The 22,813-nt window shown below is 39.5% G+C and overlaps 1 long non-coding RNA gene across 1 annotated transcript in view; it reads left to right on the forward strand.

Annotated features, from left to right (window-relative positions):
- LOC149864766 (uncharacterized) overlaps window positions 1-22,563 on the forward strand; it is a 120,393-nt gene extending 97,830 nt beyond the window's left edge. The window contains exon 3 of the long non-coding RNA XR_016442627.1: window positions 19,890-22,563. This is a non-coding gene — a long non-coding RNA (uncharacterized LOC149864766). The remainder of the gene's footprint in view (window positions 1-19,889) is intronic.
- The last annotated feature ends 250 nt before the right edge of the window (window positions 22,564-22,813 follow it).

Genomic DNA, 22,813 nt, shown 5'->3' on the forward strand with positions numbered 1-22,813 from the left:
GGTGTAGCTCAAATTTGGAGGCAAATTAAACTAATAAACAGTATCAAAACAAAACCTACACTTTAAGAATAAGTTTTGAAGTTTTTAACAATACTTTTCCCTCTAAACAAAATCTTTTTTTTTTTTCTTTCCAAAGCTCACAGAAATTAATTTATTTTCAGGGGTCACTGTATGCATTTCTAAGCTTTGTTAAACCACATTATCCCAATGGAGTAAGTTATCAGATAGATTTGGTCAAACTTTGGAAAAGCGTGCACTTTTAAACGAAATAAATGAATATGCACTTATTTTTTTAAGGGGAGAAATAAAAACATTCCTGAATCCCTTATTTGATGCTTGGCCTGTTTTTATATGGCTGCCCTGAAGTAATCCCTCATGCTTATTTTTCTCCAGTATTAACTGAAACAAGACAGGTTTGCTTTAATCATCAAGTTACTTGTGTCTTTATCCTTTGGTATGAATAACTGAGTTGCAACGGGTCTGTATATGAGCATGCACATAAAATTCATAGCTCTTATGCAAGTAATATGCTGCTTTGGGGAAAAAAAGTCCAACCGTGCTTTCTTCAATATCTCCTGTAGTGTAGAAAATCTACTTAAATAGGGAAGTATTAGTTGGAGGGTGGGGGTTGAGTCTAAGTAGAAATTTTTACACCTCAAATAGTTCCTTTCAAGAGTCTTATGGCTGCTCAGGTCTGAGGAAACAAGGCTGGGTAGTGAGTGGGTACAGGCAAATGGGTTGACTTAGGTTGTTAGCTCGAATAAGGACTGTCCTGTACTTATATGTTTGTATAGTACCTACCACATTTGTCTCAATTTCACAGAGGACTTCTGACATAAGTGCAGTGATGACGATGATGATGGAAATACGATTATTTTGCCTTGCTTCACTTGCAAGGATTTTCCTGAAAAAGATCATTCCAGTTCTGCTAGCGTTTTCAAATGCTAAAACCCCTTGTTGCACTCTCTGAATCATATTTAGAGGCTTCCTTAGAGTGAGTAGGAGGCAGGCCCTGCCAGCACAACTGGCAGATGCAAGGCACTGGGAAGCCATTTTAGTCACCAAGCTCTCAAGTCAATGGAATCCTTTGGAAATCCCAGGGCGTGGGTCAAGTCCTGTCTCTGCATACACCACAGAAAGGTAAATCACTATACTGGAAAATTAAACAAGGATAGAAAGAAAAAATGGTTTAAGAGAAGAGAGCTGTAACTCCAGATGAAATCCTGGCACCACTGAAGTCGACGGTAGTTTTGCTGTGTGTTTAGTGGAGCCAAAATTCCACTAGAATTTTATTCTGGATCCTAGACACATTCTGCTTGTTATAAAATATTAGCTGACAACACTCGTCTGTGGGTCAGATGGTGAAAGGCTCCCTCCCTCCCACTCCCCAGCTCTGTTCACTTCTAATAACCTAATAACTGACACACTCTGATGAAGCTTGTGCTTCTCTTGTCCAAAAACTGAAGTCTAATAATATTATTGTTTTATAGATTAATTTAGTACCTGTGAATCAACCCCAAGCCTGACTTGAACTGACCACCCACTCTGAAGGTGTTTATATTTTCAACTCCAGGCATCTTACTAATAGCTCTTTGGCAGGCTAAGGCTTTTAAATGAGAATTGTACTTCACTTAAGATTGAGCAAAAGACAAGTAGACTGTTTCATTGATACCCTTCTTCACTTAATTGACTTAATCACAAGTGGGTGAACTTCCATCTTTCCTGGCTAGATAAGAATAAAAGTTTGAGAAGTGAACAATACAGGAATTATTCCAATAAGTTGTCTCGATACTTTGGAAAGTGAAGTACCTTTCTATGTTGTTAATGTAAGGTCCTGCTCTTAGGAAGAAATTTCATTCTTTTACCTAGAATGAAATTTAAGTGAATAAAACAAATTTAGCATTACTGTTAGATGTAATGCGCATCGGGGAAAGTTCAACTAAAGCAGAAATCCAAATATCTAATTTCAGAGCCAGATAGAGAAAAATATTTACTCCAAGACTGGAAAAGGATCAGAAATGTTTTGTTTCATAGCAAAAATGGGAAACTGTCTGTGTTGTAGTGTTTTGTTCTGATTCTTTGGTAGCACTGTTGCATAACCATTGCAATGACTTCCCTTACAGAGTTTTTGTACTTAACACAAATCTGGTTATGAAAGTGTAGCAAAATAAATTCCCTGGGCCTGATTCCTCTATTACTTTGACTTTAGTGTCCCTGGAAAATCAACTTTGCCAACAATATAAGGTTTTGCTACCAATTTCTCTTGAATATATTGGTGATTCAGCTAAGAAATAATGTTATTTGGTAACTATCGCATTCAGATTTTCATTGTAGACTATTGTTTTACCAGGAAGTGAACCCCCAAATAGGAGTGTTTTATCTATTAAAAGCTAAGTGTCCAGACATACAGCATTATGGGTCTCCGTCTCCACCCATTGATTTCATAGGGGGATTTTGTCTTTGTCTCAGTCAGGCTAGGATCAAGGTTTAAAGATATATCAGACAAATGGATATTGAGTAAGGCTCTGCTGCTATCTGCAGCATTTTAAACACAGGGTAATTCAGTTGACTTCCACATAGGTGCTTAGGGAGCAGATTTTACCCCACTGTTGATAGTGCATGCATTCAAACTCCTGGTAAAACCCTGACTTGGTGCTTTATTTTAATTATTCTTGATCCCTTAAATGTAAAATCCTTTTTCCAAATGTTCACTTAAGTGGCTACTATTAAGTCTTTATCAGTTCTGAGCATTTCAGCCTCTTGCATGCAGAAATTTCTCAATCTGACAGAATAAGAAATGCATTTACATGGCCTAAGCTCTTAAATTGTCCCTTTCAATTAATGCCCCATCATGGAGCAATCTGGAAACTATTACTCAGTAACTCTTCATTATAATTGCTTGCAGCTGAGTATCCAGGCCTTGGTAATATAAGAATAAAAGAAAACTCAGTTAGTAACAAGTGCAATTGATTCCATTCAGAATTCCCCTGGTGCCTTGCCATGTTTGGCCTGCATGAGAGGAAACAAGAGGGTTTTTTTTTTTTCCAGGGCCAGGAAATGAATTGGCAGACATAAGATGGTCTGTGTGCTGCTTGCCTTCGTTTTTCAGCTGGTCCTTGTTAAAAATGAGACGGTGGGGCTCCTGCTTTTTTTTTTTTTTTTTTTAAAATAGAGGGCTTTTCTGGTAACAGATAAAACTACAATACCTCAATTTGCTGCATACTAACAACAACCAGAAACTGTCACCTCCTGTGCTAGTAATCAGTGCTGATAGTTACTTCACCTAACTTAGGAATTCATTCCTAAGATTTTGTTTTTTCCTTTAGCCCTGCTTTCCAAATATTGGAACAGTTCTGAAGGCGTGGAGGGGGAGAGACACTTCCTCCTCCCCCAATAAAAGAAAACAATAAAACCCGACAGGAATATCCATGCCCAGAATATCCATATGCCTTTGTACCTCTTGCACAGGTGGGCGGCATGGCTAGGAGCTGTAAATCACGAGTTACGGAAATTCCATTGTATGCAGCTATAACTTATGAAAGATTTCAAGTGGTTTCATTTTATATCATGCAGAGTCTTGGCTTTCAAAAATTAGATATGGGAATTTTACCACCCACCCACCCTTGAGGTTTGTTGCTTCTGATCAGTTTATCACTATATTGACAGTTAGTGCATATGTGAATGTCCAGCACTGATATTGAACAAGTGTAACAGCGCTCATGATTACTATGTGTGTATGTATGGATATACAGGTTTCCCTCGCTTTAAGTAGGTTCTGTGTGTGTGAATTCGCTTTTATTCAATGAGCCTTTTCATACCAAAAATTTGTTATATGCGAGGTAAATTCACTCTTATGTGATCGGTGTGGTGGAAGCCTGTAGTCAGCTGCTTTGTGCAGTGCATTGTGGGAGTGAGGCACACCAAAATAGTCTCCTGTGTGGATCTGTGCTCCTCACTCATTTTCTACAACAAGTGTTTCTGTAGTTGCCATCCCCATTATGGCTTCTAAGAGTCCCACTAGCTTATCTTCTACCCCTTTTCCTGGTCCATCAATGAAGCCTTCACTACACGCTCTTTACACCAACAAATCATTCACCATCACCCTGTGCTTGTGCACTGTCTGCAGTTGGTGAGTAGCAAAATTGTCTTGTAAAAGTGGTAGAAATGGGTCCAGGGGTCAGTACAGTCAAGATCTTGGAACGTGTCCCTATTTGTTACGTTGTAAAGTAGGTTCCAGTTATGTGAATTTGAGTTATGTGCTGTTTTCCAGGAACACATGTACAGCATAAAGTGAGGAAAACCCGTATGTGTACACACACACACACACACACACACACACACACACACACACAGAGTAATTGTGTGTGTATAACTCACTGTCTGTCTGTCTGTCTGTCTGTCTGTCCTAGTGCTAACAATGAATATCAGATACCATGGGGATATGGTAGTTTTATAAGTGGAAGTAATAAGAAGCAGCATTAATAAGGTGTAATAAATGTCTTCTCTATTATTAGGCACTAATGAAAAGATCCAGCTGTCATGTATCATAACATATTTTAAAATTTTTAGCTATATTTTGTTTTGTTATACATTTTCATTTTCACACACAATTAAACTTCCAGGCCCATCTGGGAATAGAAATGTCAAAAAAAATAAAAACCCAACTGTTATTTATTCTTCAGGACCAGGTAGTATCTAGAAATGTGAACAGGCTGCCTGTTCATATTTCAAAAATACGAAACTGCCTGTATTTTAAAGATTTCTCAGTGATAAAAGCTGCTCCTTGGGTAGGGAGCTTCATTTCCCCATGTATGTGAATAGTGCTTCCTTGGTGGTATCTGTGCGCTACTATGCTACTAGGATAAGTATCTAAAGTTTGTGGATGCTTCTCCAAGTCAAATCCTTTTTTGAGGAATTCTCTTCAAAAATAATGCAACAATGCATTATTGTACAGCCCAATGCTGAAGAGCAAAAACCATGCTTTCTAATGATGCATAGTGACATCTCATAATTACATATTTCTGGGGACTGACCAGGGTGTTTGATACTGGTGGCATGTTAGCTGCAGAGTCACTTTTGGGAAGGCCCCATCAGAAACAAAATAAAGAGACTGAGGGAAAATATCATTTTGCAGGTTTTCATGAAAAATAGTATTTTCTACTTTTTTCATTAAAATTCTTCTAAAACACTAAAGGAATTTTTGCTGCAGAGAAACTGCCACTTCTTTCTAAAATCTGCTTTTGTTATGCTGAAATCTTGCTTTGAACAAATGTGTCAATATTTAAGTGTTTTTCTTAAAAAGGTAAACTTTACCATTTTTTCCCTCATGGGGTCAGGACTCAGTATTATTGTTTCACATGGATTTTTTTGTAGACTCCCTTGAATGTGATGAAATAGAGATAATGCACTTATTTAAAAATGGGTTATTCACCAGAAGTCCTTTTGGCCACCTGCAGGATGTAAAGTTTTAAAATTCACTTCTAAAATTTCCTCTAAACTCAGGCATAATGCTTCCATGCCGTTACTGCTTTCTTTACTAAACAAGTAATACCTCACTGGAAATATGCTGTAATTTCTTAGGGCTTCAATGGAGTGGAGTCGCTTGGGCATAACTGGGAAAACTTTGGCTTTTAGTTAATTTGATAATATTATTATAGTGTGCAAAAATATATTCTAGTTATGGCTTTACTATTAACTTGTGACTGTGAATTGCCTATCTAATTTATTGTGCTTCTAAGGCTTCATTAATATGGTGTGTGAATAACCTGGGATGGGAGAAGTACCACTAGCCCCATTTTTGAGAAAAAAGAATTTAGGCATTAAAAAAAAGGGTAGAATTTTCTAAATAATTTTATATGATTCAGGAATGTAAGATTCATTGTCTTTTAAAAAGATTCAGGCTTCAAAGTCTCTGAGGCCAGATCAGTGCTAAGCCCTGGAGCCACCACAAAGAAATGTGTTTTCCTTACTCACTCCTACTCTGCATACATCTAAGCCTAGCAATTAGGCTGTGCAGACAGGTTAGAGAAGCCCTGACCATACGCCTCATCATTAGTCATGGCCTAAATAATTGTTAAAAAGGGGACATAAGTGTTTCCCAGTGGTGCCCAGTTTTAAATGGAAAATCTGGTGGAGCAGGGAATTGAGCTTGGGTCTTTAGAGTCACAATATTATTCCCCATTTGATGTGCTGATACATTCTAAACTCAATCACCCTGTTAAGTCTTGGCACATTGTATGGGTAGATCCTGCATTCCTGACTTAGACCAATAGTCCTTTATTTGGTTCTGTAGTCCCAATGATTTCAGTAGGACTATACACCTGAAAAGATTTGCTGAATTGGTGCATAATGAAGTCAAAATCAAACTTTCTTCCTATAAAAGCTTTTTCTGGGTAGTTTTATTTCTGTAAAATCACATAAGATAAGATTATTCTAGAACTAGCATCAATAAACAAAAGCCGGGCTAGGATTAACTATAAAAATCAAATCATTCCCAGGACATCAATGACTATAATCACACCTATGCATTTCTTCAGGAGAGCCATATTGCAGTGGCATTGGTCTCCATAGGGGCTATTTTGCTCCATTTATTTCCCTAAGTTATAAGCTTACTAGTATTCAGTTTTGAAGTTTATTTATTTCTGTTGGGAACATATAATGTTGTCAAAGTAGCAAACTGCCAAAAACTTTTCCTTTTGCATTCTCATAAAAAGCTTAGGGGTAAAAGGCCTGTGTGTGTGTGTGTGGGGGGGGGGTGCACATGCGACAGAGAAAGACGATATCTTTATTTCTTTTTGTAAGAAAATTTCAAAATTAAAAAAATATTTTTTTTCTTTAATTTGGTCAGAAATTGTTGACTTCATACTATGATCCCCTATTTTTTTATTTAAAAAAAAATGTGTAATTGGGGGATGTGTGCGTGGGGGGGGGGAGGAGGGGGGAGCAAGTTGACAAGTCCTATTCAGGGGACACTGAGTTCTTTATCTCGGTGATCTTGACAACAATGGCAGACAACAGGGGAGTGCCTTTAGCTCAGTATTTGGAAATTGTGCTGTTGATGCTGAAAATACCACATTCAATACTCTTGACTATGGTATCCATAAGTATCTGGTACCAGGGCACCAATAAAGATTTTCTTGGCTGATACTGATAGCCAATGATTAACCAACCATATTGACTGATGCTGATCCAATAACTGATGCTTTGTAATAGTGCAAGGCATTTTAAACTACTGACATAAACTTGTTTCATTTTGCATTTATAATATACACCACTCCTGCCTGCTCAGGCCGTCAGTGAGGAAGGTGGTGACTGCCTTATTCCCACACATATCACTCCCTCAGCCATGGCTCCTCTTTGCTTCCTGCACAGTCTGTGCTGCTGTCCTGGGTGGAGCCCCAGAACATGCCACTGCCTCAGCACTGGTTGGCCCTATGCAGCCAAGCTCCTGCAGCCACTGGGAAGAATCCACTTTTGCAAAGGCGCCCAGTGCCCAGCAAAACTGAATGTCCTTGCATAGCACTTTACCCCACCTGCATGCAGCCCAATGTCTGCGGTAGCCCCCGCACTTGGGCCTCTGCTGCATGCATGGCATTGCCATGGTAGTGGCAGCAAGAGCTGGTAACGGCCCCATTGTTGCTGAGCACGGCACCCTGTGACGGCTCCCTGGCACCCCCTTCCCCTCCTGCTGCTCACCAGAACCTGTAGTCTGCCACAGGCTCAGGCCAGCAGTGAGTTGCGGAGACTCAGCTACACTTGCCAGGGTGCTTCGGGCATGCAACCATAATTATCAGCAACAATCCCAAAAAAAGCCGATAGCCACTAACATAATTTATCTTTTTATCAGTGCTGATCAAATAGCCAACTAATATATTGGTGCACCCCTACTATCTGGACACTGTTATTACACAAGCATGGAAATTAATTGCTTTAAGTTATCCAACAAGTTCCAGTTCATGATTTTAATTTGATTTTTTTTTTTTTTTTGGCGAGGAATGGATGTCATCTCTCATTCTTCTGTTGTATAAAAATGGAGGTCAAACTAGACAGGCTGAAGATGGCTCAGCCAATCAGTGCTTTTTTCCCCTGAGGACTTCATGTTGTGCCCTGCTCTCTAGACTTCCCATAATAAGCATCTCTGGTCCTTAAGGTTATAAAGAGAATCTGCAGAATGTGAATTGAGTGTAAACCACTGCAGAGCTGACATCTTTAGTCTGCAGGCAGCTTGAAACAAACAAATGAGAGGTGTAAACGGTCTCAGTCCATTCCAAAAGAGTTTTTATTCTCTATCCTCATCATTGTAAATACACTATTAATATGGCTAACTATTTTACTGTTCATTTAATTTTGGAAGGAAAGAGTGCTGATCATATTTTGAAGAGCTGTGCAATCTGCTAGGAGCAGTATCTCTGTTTTTTTTCTCTACAAGTTGAGTGGAAGTTGGGTTGTTGGTGAAACTAAGGAAATACCACTACTAAATTTTTTTTCCAGTCTGATCTCTGTATGGAAGCTTCTGGGGCAGTATAGCAATGTGTTACAATAAAGGAATGGGAGGACCTTAGCATCCCAAAAATGTAACGCTTAAAGAAATCATTGGGGTTTCTTCCTGAAATTTAGCCAGGTAAGTCCCATTTCATTGTGAGTAAAGCTTGATTTGGAAATGGGCTGGTCTCTAGCCCAAACCTTAGGGTATGATTTTAACTTAACACATGTGTGCACCTCTCAGCATGCTGGATCAAATAGTATTTTCAGTAATTGAATATGGAATTTTGGCCCATTGTAAGTAGATTGAAAAATAGGGCAAGGAGCCTGAGGAGAAATCCATCTAAATTACATCGTTTTGTGTAAGTTGCATAGGTTTAAGCTGGTAGTGAACAGAACACACTTTTGCCTTTTGGTGGTAGGGGTGCAAATCTTAGACCAGGTTCCACCATTTCTAAACCAGTCTCTGTGCCAAATTTCTGTTCTGTGATGAGTATAGACCAATTTCTGATCACTTATACTGGTAAAAGCATAATGTTTGTACCTGGCCTAGGTGAGTAAATGTTAACATAGTTTAGAAAACCTTGACACGCAGTTTTGGCCAGGAAAAAAAAGAAAATCAAAAACATCAAAATGATTCATTTTTGGCACAGTTGAGCTATTCTGTTCCAATTTTCATGTTGTTGTCTTCTCTCCCTTTCTTGCCACTGTCCCCTGTACCCTAGGCACTGATTCAGAATATGGGAGACAAAGGTTCAAATGGCTTCTCGGCTTTATTTATTCAAAGCTATACTAGGAGAGTCTGAGGAGTCTCTCTCTCAGTAATAATTTTCATTTCAGTTTCCAAAGAATCAATTATTTGCACAGCTCTAGTGAAACTATACTATTCAATCTGCAGCAGCTCATACCAATTTCTGTGACAATACTCTGCATGTTTTTATGGGTGCACCCCCTGCTGCAATACAGGACACTTTTACAATGGTCCCCTGCTGCATCATGTATGTCTTTAGCAAACAATGAATCTAATGTTGCACTTGTAAAAGATTTATGATTTAGAGAGCAGAAGATAAATGATTCCAGTCCCTGGGTACTTTAAGAGCAAGCTCCTTTCACTCATATGGTTAAAATTGATCTATCCGTTGTCCATTGTATGGAATGACCAAAACTAATGATGTTAGGTAATCAATATGAAAAGCTGTGCATAAAGAATTAAACCAAGAAATAATGGATTGCTGTGTCAAAGGCCTCCAGACGGTAGGAAATCGGTGCTGACTGGACAAGTCACACCAATCTAGCTCCATGTTATTTCACCTCAGCCCGCAGCCATGTGTGGTTTGAGCATGTGGTTTTTTTATGTAAGATGAAAATACACAAAGGGCAAGGAGCCAAATATAGGTAATAGCACAAATAAAATGCAAAACTTGATCACTAGCATACCATCTTCAGAATTAAAAAGCATCTCTAATCACAGTCAGTATCCAAGGCTTGTAAATACTCATTGCAAAGAGGCTCAAAGCTTCTTAAGCAAGTTGTGTAGCATTTCATGGCAGTATCTGCAATAAGGGTAGGCACAGACCATCAAAAAGCCTAAGGCTGAATCGATTTAATCTTTTCAGATTGGTCTAAACTGCATAGATTGAACTGATAAAAAGTGAACAGACATTCACTTTTGATCCCAGAAATGCAGCCACATGTCTGCAGTGGCCCAGGCCAGAAGCCAGAAGCATGCCTACCTGCTTGGCCACCTAACCGGGGAGGGGGGAGTGGGTTTTGGGGAGGTGCAAAGCATCCTGGGAAGCTGGGGTACTGTGAGTTAGCTTGAATCTGGAGGGGATCTGGGACAGAAGTTCAATAAACCAATTTCACCTAAGTCAGTTAGGTCTGATGGTATATCCATCCAGGCTTATTTTAAATAGGTTTTGGCTATTTTTGAAAGCAGTCTATGTACACTGAACTTCTGTTGAGCTGCAGATTTGAACTGGTTCTGATCATTTATGCCAGTTTATATGTAATTTCTGTCCCTAGCCTAAGTGGCAGGAGAACACAGGAAGTGGCAGCATACAGTTTTTCAATCCCCTTGCCATCTGAAAGGAAGTGCCCTTGCCCTTGTATGGAGAAGAATCCTCCAGCTTTAGGAATCCACTAAGGCAATTACAAATGCAACAGTATGTGGATTTCTATAAATACCAAATTATTTGCAGTTTGTATGAGTAGTAATTACACTATGCTTTCCATAGTAATTTATCTATTTTTTCCTTGCTAATATTTATAAGACTTTGTTTTCACTACATCTCCTCTTTGCACATTTTCTCAGAGTCCTCTCCCCGCTTCAGTCTGGATCTTGGGCATTGCATCACAGAGGTTTTGGATTGCCTGACATTTTTCAGATCAGTTTTTATCTATTGATTCTGATGCTTTCTCTTCATTCTGTGGCACACAGACTGCTAAATTTTATAATCCACACAGAGTGGCTGTCATGCCAGTTCATACCCAGTCAAGTGTACCAATGAAGGGAAGCCAGGAAGCCAGAGACCAGGAGATCCATCTGAGGAACTGAGTTAGAGATCCAGAGGGACAAGCAGAGTGCAAGGTCAGGAGGCTAGCTAGGTCAGGTATCTGGAAACCAGAATAAGGTCAGGTATCCAAAGGATCAGGCAAAACTAAGGGTCCATGGGCAAGCTGGGTCAGGTATCCAGAGTCTGCCAGGAAGCCAGTAACAGCACAAGCCAAGGGTGCGGCAGCTTACATACAAAGTTGCACCTTGTTGCCCAGACACTTCCTCTTTTGGGGTTTATACTGGAAGGGATTTAGGGTCAGCTGACCTAGGCTGGCCACTCTGGTGGCAGGAAGTGGGTGTGTGGCTGGGCCCAGATGGAGGGTTATGGCAACCTACACCCACCCTAGTGTTCTGTTGTGGGGGTGATAGACTGGGATGGACATCTGTGCCAAGCAGGCCAGGGCTCTGGATTCAAGGCTGTAACCTGAAAATGGTTTGTTGAAGAGCTGACACAGTGTGTTTTCCACCCTTTCTTGTTGTGTCTCCAGTACAATATTTCTATATGGTTTGCTTCTATAGTCTGCACAGGCCACTGCTTCTGGTGTTGGTGTTGACAAATCTTGTGGGGTGCTACAGGACATCTCAGCAGATGATCCACTGTGTAAGTGCTTTTGGGCATTTTGGTGGAAGATGATTTGGTTGGTATGAAGCCAAAGAATTTACTACACTTTTCTTGCATATGTTTCTGCCAGAGACAGGTTTGAACCCAAATACTGGATCCTAGTTTGTCTTAATTTGTATCTTGAACCTAAATTTATGGATGAAATTCAAAGACTGAAATGTTGAGATTTGCTTTCAGGTTAGACATTCCCAAGGATAATAATGTTCTCCCTGAGCTTTATCTTCTGCTGTTACAGAATAAAAAAAATTAGGATCAGCATTAAATTTTGAATTTCAGTCTGGGATTTTGGCCCAGGCTGGTCTCTATATTTTAGAGAAGGCATGAGAAAACACCCCCAAATTGCTTTACATTCAGTTTAAATTCACAGGACAATCACTCGTTATTTGGCTCTGATGTAACTTTTTTCATCTATAGATGTGAATGGGCTTTATAAAGGAACGTCAGTATTATTGGCCTCATTTTTTAGATGGGAAACAGAAGCAGAGTGAAGTACTTTTCCCAAGGTCACGTATCAGAGTAAGGACTAGACCATGAGCATTGTGGCCCTTCATCTAGTGCCTCTAGCACAGGAGTGAGCAATTATTTTGGGCAGAGGGCCAATTACCAAATTTTGGCAAGCTGTCCAAGGGCCACATGGGTAGCTTTGCCCCTTGACAGGTGCCCTGCCCTCTGGTCACCCTCTTGTGACCAGAAGTCCCACCCCCTAACCCCTGACTTCTGCCACCAGAAGTCCTCTGCCCCTGACCCCTTGACCCCAGAAGTGCTCCTTTCAGCAAGGGGTTTTGCCATCTGAGAACCAGAAAAATACCAAATTATTCTAAAAAGTGATCATCTACAACATTCATTAATTTGATTAAAAAAAAATTTTGGTCCTGATTTACATGTGTTTGCATCATGTACTCAGACATGACTGCACAGTAGCTTAAAATTAAATCTTACTCTTGCATATTGTGGGGGATAGATATAGGTTTGTGGGGGCTGTGGGTGTATAGGCATGTGGGGTGTAGGTGGGTATGGGGGGAGAGTGACTGGGGTTTGTGTATGGTAGTGTGAGGGGAGGTGTAGGCGCATATGTATGGAGGGGGGGGGTGTGGGACTCACCCTATGAACACACACACACGTACTCTGTGTGTGCCTGCAGACATGCACATACTCTGCCCCTGTTCCTGCAGAGAGAGAGACACACACACACACACACTCGGCCCCCTGTGCCTGTGCCTGCAGACACACAAACACACTCGGCCCCTGTGCCTGCAGACACGCATGCACACACACATGCACACCCCTACCAGCGTGATCTCTTGCTCTGCGGTCCAGGGATGCAGCTGGGAGCCACAGCCACCTGGTGCTGGGGCAGGAAAACAGGGAACTGGCTGGGTGGGGCTGGCCTGCTCAAGCCTGCTGAGGGCTCCCTCTGGGTCCTGCTGCCCCTGGCTCCAGTCAGCTTTGACAGGTAGCCAGGGTGAATAAATATAAATTTACTAAATTTTTTAGGGATTCCGCGGGCTGGATAGAATGGCCTGGTGGGTCAGATCTGGCCCGTGGGCTGTATTTTGCCCACTCCTGCTCTAGTGTGGACCATGCTGCTTCCCTGAATAAATTACTAATTTTACTGGTTTTGCATAAACTGTGTCCTCCTACCTCATTCTTCCACTTCCACTTTGTTCCTTACCTTCTCCTGTAATGTCCTTTTCCCAAATCCTGCCATTCCATACTATGATTTTTATCCCCCATCCTTTCCACTTAATTCAATACAAGAGGTCCAAACCTTGAATATTATTCCCTTTGAATGGCTAAATGCAGCTAATAACAATTAATATCCTGACCTCTTAACACCACACTGAGGTGACTAGCCAAAGTTAGTGACTCCTCAGTTCATGAAAAATCAGGAGTAATTAGACCCTCTTCATCCTTTTCTCCCTCCTCCCCTCATTTCCAAATAACATGTAAAATAATACCACAGCACTAAATTAGACCTCATTACCTAGCGAGCCTCTCAATCCAGACCTCCCTTACACCGTAATGAGGTCTGATTTATAGTGATCATTATTCGGGCATTACAGGTCACTAAATAACATGGTCTGCCCACACATGTCTTCTGAGCTAATAAATATCCTTATAAGAAATACTTTTGAGTGAACTAGCCGTCAGGTTAGTTCAATAACATAAGTCTCATTAATTCTGTTAATGCATATCGCACTTTGATAGGAAAGCCGCAGGGCTGGAAGGAAAGGAGGAATAAGAAGATCCCTAAACACTGCCTTTCTCAGAATAGGGATTCTGAATAAAAGATGGGGCTGTGGTACAGGGAGGTGACAGCAGACTGGAGTGGAAATACCTTAAGAAAATGTATGTTTAAAAACTGCCAGCTCCTAGGGCCCCAGCTGAAGTCCAAGGAAAAAATGACTCCCATTGAATGTAATGGGCTTTGAATAGTATCTCTGTTGTACACACTAATAAGTTGTAAGTATACAAGTGTAGTATATTTCATGCATATGTACACACACCTATGTAGTTTTTAAACTTCAGTGGGGATTGAAGGCATTAAAAAAACTTTCAGGAAGTACTAGGAATGTCAGAAGATCACATCTTTAGAAAAGAGCACAGCTTGATAGGAAATTTCATATAGTCTCAAATGTTAGTATATTTCTATACTAGGCACATTTAAAGTGTTTGAGATCTAAAATGACAGCAGTCCTTGATCATATATTCTTGTAGGCCAAAATCTTCCAAAGGATCCATTAGTTTTGGTGGAAGGTGGAACCCCACATTAATAGACACGTTTGAAAATTTTAGCTGTATTTGCTTTTAAATGATATCATGCAAAATTAAAAAAAAAAAAAACTCACAAAAAATTCATCATCTAAGAAGATGGTTGTGTTAGAAGGAAAGCTTTTAGAAATAAGAAAAAAAATATCACCAGTCCATTATAAAAATGCTATTGTAAGCTATCCATAAAAAAAACATAACAGGTTTACATTATTTATAGAAATAATTCTGGATTATTTTGCCATAAAGAAATTGGATTAGACCGTTTTAAAAATTACAGAAATTAGATGAAATCAGGGTTTTTGAATTATCCATGAGCCCATTGGGTTAATATAATCAATACTTCAGCCATTACAAGTTGACATTACATTTCAAGACTATTTTCTAACTTAATAAGATTAGAAATAATAAACTGGTATTATTTCTTTGTGAATTGGGGCCTCTGACCTAGTAATTTAATGGCTTCATTATTACAGCCACGGAATGTAGAAAGACCTAGCATGTTCCATATAATCATGACTGTGTTTTGCTCAAATTATGTGACTTAAAAAAAAAAAAAAACTTTTAGAAGGGATGAGTTTTACATTTTTTTGATAGGCTTGACATGGAGTGTGCCAGATGAAAGAAAAAAATATTTTTACCTTTTGATCCGCTATTCTGTACAAGCAAAATGATGTCTTGAAATAAACAGTGTCAAAAAAGGAAACATTATTACATACAAGAAACTCTTGCTATTTGCGGGTTTGACATTCGCAGTTTCAAATATTCGTGAATGCCGAACCCGCATCTTAAATACACTTACAGGAGCTACTTGGGAGCTCCATGCTTGCCGCTGCTGGGCTCCCACCACCACACTCCCACCACCGTGCTCCCACCGTCACCAGCACAGCCATGCCCACCCCTCCGAGCCGCCAGGGGAACTGCGTTCATGAATGCAGTGCCTTATTTGCAGATTTCACCCTTTGTGGGGATCTTGGGAATGTATCCCCTGCGAATGGCAAGGGTCGCCTGTATTCTCCCATTTAATTTGCATATTTTTGGAATGTTAGTTGTGTATAGATCTACAGCTCTCTATGTTCTCCCATTCTAGGGACTATTTAAGCATATTCAGCTTAAGCTGTCGGGTGAATTGAGCTGCACAATTCCTTGTACAGAGACAGGTATCTGTCATGAACAACATCTTTGTCTTTGCTGTTAACACCTTTTGCTGGCCATCTCACCAGAAGTACTCCTCTGACTAAGCACAGGGAATGAAGACACCTCTCAGTCTAGATTAGCGTGAGCGGAGGAAACCTGCACAGCCGCTGCTGGTCTGGGCCTGTTATATGGAGAGAGGACATTTTATCTCCAGAGCTCACACCAGGATTTTTCACGAGAACTAAATTCTCTTTAGCACTTTAGCAAGTTGAAGTAACAGCCAAAGATGCAAAATAGGATGCTAATGTCATGAGTAAACAAACGCCATCATAACATAGGTGTTAGGCTGTGACTCTACAGTTACTCCCTCGATGAGAGAAATGGAGTATAAGGACATACCACCTCCATTGGCAACAAATTAACAAGGACCAGAGCAGCTTATGCCAGGGGGCTTCCTCATTGCCTAGCCCTGTGCCAGTTTATCTTGTTTGAAGAGGTGTGCGGCTGTGCCCCTAATGGGCAGGTCCAAACATCTAAGATACTCCTTTCTCTCCAGAGAAAGCTAACTCCTCTCTCAGCTATAGCCAAACAGAGCCCTTGTAGCCAGGGAGCGAACGGAAAAGGACTGTATATTCCTTACTCAAGGTTAGAATGAGAAGAGGGTGATGTCTTTTCTCTTGTTTTTCACACATGTGCAATCCTAATCGGACTTTACCATAAATGTAAGAAAGCAGTATAGCCTTGGCATCCAGCTGTCATACAGAGATGTAGATAGATACAGCATAATTCATTTTTTGTCTTTTCTATATTTCCCTTGGTGCCACTTCTAGAAAAAAGAACTGCTATGCAATTGCCACATATTAAAAGAAAAAAAATTATTCAGAAGATTTTGATTCAGCTTCTCCAGCTATATATATTAATCTTTTTAAAGATTTATAAAGATCTATAATCTTTTTAAAGATATCTATATCTATATCTTTCGGGGTTCTCTCAGGCTATCCAGGCTGATCTTCTTTTCTTTCTCACCCAACTCTCTCCTAGCCAATATTTTTTTAAAGGGAACATGACCTGAAATGATAAAACACCAAGGAATATTGGAGGTTTGTTAGCTGTCTCTCCAGACACCTCTGAAATGTCTCTCATTAACAAATGGGAGAGCCTGAGGAATGCCACGTCCTGAGATAATTATTCTCCCAGTAACATAGTCTGAAGGCCAGATTCACAAACCATACTTAGAGTAAGGTGGTAATATAGTGGTATTATTAATAATATTAATATTAGTTTCCTAGATTTTAAGGTCTGTTTCTGTGACTCAATAGCCCATCCATGATACTGAGCCGGGAAGAGGCGAGGATTCTCTGAAAAAATATCAAGGTATTTCTTCTGCCCAGTAGTTCTTCTTATAAAGGATGAGAGAGAGAAGTCTCCAGGCTTCATTTTGTCAAAGGAAGTGGCACTGGTGGACTGCCTTGCTTTTATCGGCCAAACCAGATGGGCTTGTGCAGTGGCTTGGAGTTGGATGTCTCTCTCATGCCAGCTCATTAACTGTTGTACCAATGTGATGCTCCAGTCACATCAGCCAAACACTGACCATCTAAACTGGTGCCTGAAACGCATCTGCTATTGACTGGACTTGCATGCTTATGTTAATGCAGCCCTCTTAGGTTGTCACACACATTTACCAAGAAAGAGCGAGACAGAGAATACAGCTAATAGTTCATAGACAAATGTTATGTTGCTTACACTGTTTAAGAGTGTCTAGATTTAAACTAGAAAGCAAGAGGGAACAGAGTTAAGACAATGGCGAGTGCTTTTTTAAAATTCCACCCTTTGTTGTTTAATGTTCATATCAGAATTGTTTCATTTCATGAAAATTTTAATCCTAATAATAACAGTTACTTACTGCTACACAAACACTACCTATTTCCCCTGTAGTGCATTATTTTAAGTACGCAAATGGGGGAAAGGCGGTTCAGTGAGGCTCAGTGATTCATGCAATGCCACAGAAGAGAGCTGTATTTGACCTGGGTGTACAAGTGTGTTCCTGTCCCTCAGCTCTGTGTTCAGACCATTAGATAACAACTCAGCCTTGCATTTTACTTTGGAATGGAAAGAGCTGATACATATGCTTCTGATTTTATTTGTTCTGTTCTTTCTGTCTGATTGCTGTCCAACTGGCCTGTGAGGTCACCAGCTAATTAAAGCCTCCATCATGGGTCAGGAAGACTCAAGAGTTTCAGCTACATAATGAGATTCACTTGACCGACAGTGCTTTTGTCCAACAACATAATCTTTTTTTTAATTGTTTGAAAAAGCATTTCTGCTGTTACAGGGGAAGGAAAGAAGGAACAAAGGAAGAAAAGAAGCAAAGAACAAGAAAATCACTTGGATGGTGGAGACAGAAATAATAATAATAGTGTTTATTTTTCAGTATGAAATTTAACCCTGAGATGGTAGGAATATATTCACTGTAGTGCTATTGTTAGCTTGATGAGACTACTAATCTTTGTCATACACAGATACTGATGCTTTTGGTGACATTATATATGGCCACTCACCTGGGGCATATGCCCAATCCCTGCATAAGAATATGGCGCTTGGTTAAAGAGCCACTGAAACCTTCAGGATTAAAGCAGCTATGTGACACTGTCTGCTACAAATGCTTTAGACGGCATACACAATGCACCTTCCTTTAGTAACTGAGACTAGTCTCTGGTTAATGTCTCTGAAACAGCCTGTTAAGACTGTTACTACAAATTAGAGTCTGGATCATTCTAAAAAGAAAATAGACTTCTTTCATCTTCCAGATGGCTGTCTGATTGGGAACTGGACAGGATCACATTTCAGGTTGTGACTTAATGATTCAGGACAATATTTATGGTTATTACCTGACAGAGGGCAGTGAGGAAAATTAAAGCACAGCCCCATGCTTCATTTATGACAAAAAACAAATTCATGACAGTTCTGTATATTAGAGGTGGCATCTTTAGCTCAGGGCAAAGTCCAGGCATAGCTCCACGTCTGAGCCAGAACTGCCAAGTCCTGCCATTAGAGCCCAGGATGGCTAAGTGAGCCATCAGAGCTTTGATATACTTGTTATCATCGGAAACAATCTGGTGCATCCCTCAGAGGAGGTCCTACACATACAAGATACAAATATGAGTGAGAGCTTTCAGAGAAGAACAATAACATAATTGTACAGTATATTTGTTAGATGGTTACACTTGTCTGAAATATTGTTCTCTGGGGCATATTTTTTGACATTATTATACTGGTAGATAATCCCTTCTGGAGAAAACATGGAGTAATTATACTTGCCATTTGTGGATGTGATTTTGCATTGTATTTTCACTGCAAGTAATGTTCTTTATGATATGATGCAAGGCAGGGGTGCTATTTTTCAGAAAAGGGAGAAGATTGCAGGTTGAATGCAATTTAAGCTACAGCTCCTGTAAGTAACCATTGCCTGCCCTGAAAGAAGGATATTTTGCTTAGTTAATTCCTTATTTGCTTATGAAACAAGCAGTCACCTTTTTAATTGCAAAAAGGAAATACCATTTATAAAACTGACCTAACTGGGTAGTTTTTAAGCCTCATGCAAATCAGTTATGAACTGCCAGACTTCTTAATAAAACAAACAATCATCTTGGAAAATATGTGGAAAGAAAACATAGGAGAAATGGTAATGCTTCCCATTGCTAAGCTAAAATAAGTTCTTTGAATTTTCAGATAGAGATAAAGGGAATATTGTTCCAATTAAGAGCGTCTTATTTTCAGAGGGAAAAATACACTGTACACATCTGTAAAAAATTACCTCAAATCCAACAAAATATTTATTATTTAAGAAACATTTTTCCCTTGTGAGGGGAGCTCTGAGTTCTTTGTGGAGTTGCACCTCTGTGCCCTGGTCCCTATAATTTGTTCCAGTGCTAACCTCCCACTCGGTCAACCAGTTCTTCCATTGGGAAGAGGCTGGCTACAACATTCCCCAGAGAGTGATACTATATGCTCCTTCTCCCAAACTTGAATGCCGCATTTTGACACCTTCTCCTCCACCCCCCAAATAGCAGAACATTTTTCTTGTTTTGGACCACAGAACAGTGGTTTTGGGGATGAGTCCATTAGGAAATAGGTATCCAATCCTCTCTGGGCAAAACTGAAATATCACCCATAATATTGTACAGAACAGACATAATAATATGTTTACAGTAATTTTCTTGGTGTTTTTTAGTAAAGGTTTCTATTTTGAGGGTGGTTAAATACCTTTTACCTTTTTAAAACATTAAATTAAAGCATTGTCCTGTTTTATTTTGTTCCATGCAGGTTCTGACACTGCACCTAAGACCAATAGATTGGAGTCCCTTGTTGGTGGACAATTCTGGAGACTGATCCCCAGCCTTTTGACTTCCTGGGTATCTGAATCAGACCTGTCATGTGGGACTTAATGCTATGGTATATTCAAGCACAGTGCTTTTTGAAGAAAGATGCTACTTTCACTTTAACGCTGTCCTGCAACATACCTGTGGCAATTTTCTTCTGGACAGATCTCAAGGGGGTAAACTACAAGAATTGGAACTACTTCTTCATTCTGATAGTCTGATTATTTTATGGGGGTGATTTGTACCAAACCCCTCTGCATTTGAGTGACCACAGGGCTGAGTGAGATCTGCACAATCAACTCTTCTCTAGAATATATTTCCAGATCTCCACTAGGGCCAGACTTAGTCCCAGTACATTAACTCCTATAGCAGCTGCCTCTTCTTGTTATTCTTTCTGAATCCCAGAAACTAAATGCTCAGACACTTTAAACACTCTCTTAATTATAGCACATTGTGCACCTCACTAACAGCAAGACCACACTATATAATTAAAGTAAAAATATATAAACTATCTGATGTTGTCAGTATCTCTAGCTCAATGTGAAATTATACTAGGAACAGAAGACTGTTGTCTGAAAATCCATTTTATTGTCATTTTTATGGCTATGTTAGATAATAAAATCAAGAGAGAGATGACTGGAATAACAATAGCATCTCTTCCTAGGAAAAAGGGGAAGGGGGGTGGAGTAATACAGAGATTGATGTATGAAGCCTCTTGTCTAAGTAAACAATCTACATACATTTGCATTTGCATGGAATCGTTGTTATAAAATGTTGTCTTCATTAAAGTGAGGATCTGATGATATATGTTATTTCCCCACTCTGGTCCAGCTGCCACTAAAATAAGAACTCAGGATTCTTAAGCATATCTAAGCAATCTAGGTTCTATCTGTTTGACTGTTATTTCAAGTGACAGAGAATGGGAGGTTGACATTAATGAGAGTTAAATGCCCAGATCGAGGGAGAATAAGTCTCAATTATGTTTTATTGGAATAAATAAGGGAACTGGTCACCATATGGTAAATCAGAAAATATGCTCATGCTAATAGCAACTTTTGAAAGACACATCAGAGGGCCATGCTCTGCCTTAGCCTTATGTTTCATCCTAAACTATCCCCCCACTACATGAGATGGGCAGGCCCCTTCACTTTTGAGAATGTTCATTGCCCAGATAGGAGGAGGCAGAAACACTCATCCCATTAACCAGTCAGCAGAGATGGTTGGACACATGGTAGACAGTATGTTGCATCTCCTAGGAAAGCTACTGTCCTGGGATAGTGTGCATCTACTCCTTCCTGTGAGTTTAAATCAGCTCTTTAATCTGAAGACTGCTTTCTAATAAGCAATATGAAATCTGGATTACCCTGCTATTTCTGGTGATGGATCCAGCACAGATTTGGACTTGGATTCCATCTTTTTCCACCAGTACCACATTCAGAGGGTTTCAGATCCTGGGTTTTGGTTTAACTCACTACATAGGAAGAGGGGGTCATTAGGAAATTCTAGGTCTAGAACCAGTTTTTGATCCTGCCCCATTGAGTTCAATAGGAGGTCAAACTGAGGGCTTGGGTGTTATCATTGCCATCTATTACCATCCTACTATCCACATATGAAGAGCCATAATTCTATCAACAGATAAAAGACAAGCTTTGTACTGTGTATATGTGTATATTATGTAAGATTTCACTTGCTAGGATTGTATATTAGCATACACAGTTAAAAGAGCTAGCTCATTTATCTCAGTGAATAAAATGAGCATCCCATCACTCTCCCAAGCTCTCCTTCAAAATATGTAGCTTTTACAAATGAATAGTATAGTCAATTCAAAATGTACATCAGTAATATCTACTCTTCTTCATACAGTGCTCTTTATGTTGTAAAGCCAAACAGTCTAGAGAGATATAATGAGCCAGATATTCGGCAGTGTTTTCAAAACAACATTTTTTCTTAAATAAAGAAAAATTATTTGAATGCATGGCTCTAAACAACCAAACAACCTTGCAAAATGAATGCAGTAATGAGGCATCTGGGAGAGAGAATCATGGACTGATGGCTTTCAGAAAAAGCCTAGATGCTTTTCAGATTTTCAAAGAAAAATAAACCGATGACAAAAGAATAGCAGCTGTGGACACACTAAGGAAATTAGTTGGAGCAGACTTGCAATTAAGCATTGGAAACTGATCAAAAAAATTATCCCATTCGTTTATACCAGGGATTCTATCTACCACAAAATCGATTTAAAAAAAACAAACTATACATGCTGTCTTGGTTTCACACATGAATGTATCCTATCAAATCTTTGGAAAATGCAGAAGGGTGTACAAGTATGTTTGTCTTTTCAATCAAATATGCAAAGTAAAAACCGGAAAAAACTGAGATTAAAAGGGGAAAAGAGAAATTGGGAGTGAAGTTTGGCAGAATAATTTACTCTCAGTCACATTTTTCTAAAGAAAATATTTGTGCAATGAGATAAGTAGCTGTGGGTTTCTTTTGGTGCGTGTGGATGAATTTTTTCCTTTTTCCTGTGCAACACTCTCAGAACAAACACGACAAACTGTTGTTCATTCTTTTTTTAACCATAATTTAAAAATAATAAAGAACACTTTAGAAAATGAGAACTTTGTAGGCAATTGTGTCTGACCTTTTTGTATACATCTTTGTCCATTGAAAGTCACATTATTCTCATTAAGTATTACAGGAGAATTTACATGAATAAAAGAATATAGTATTTATCTAGGCTGGGATTTTCATAGGAGACCAAGGTCTGGCCTACATGCATTATTTTGTACCAGTTTCTGTTGCAGTTAAGGGTGTGATTTTACTAAAAGTGTTATGTTAGTACAATCACTAGGGTGAATGCAATCTCCC

The sequence above is a fragment of the Crocodylus siamensis genome, chromosome 5, assembly GCF_052110815.1.
Source record: "Crocodylus siamensis isolate JL-2025a chromosome 5, ASM5211081v1, whole genome shotgun sequence".
Taxonomy (NCBI): Eukaryota; Metazoa; Chordata; order Crocodylia; family Crocodylidae; genus Crocodylus; species Crocodylus siamensis.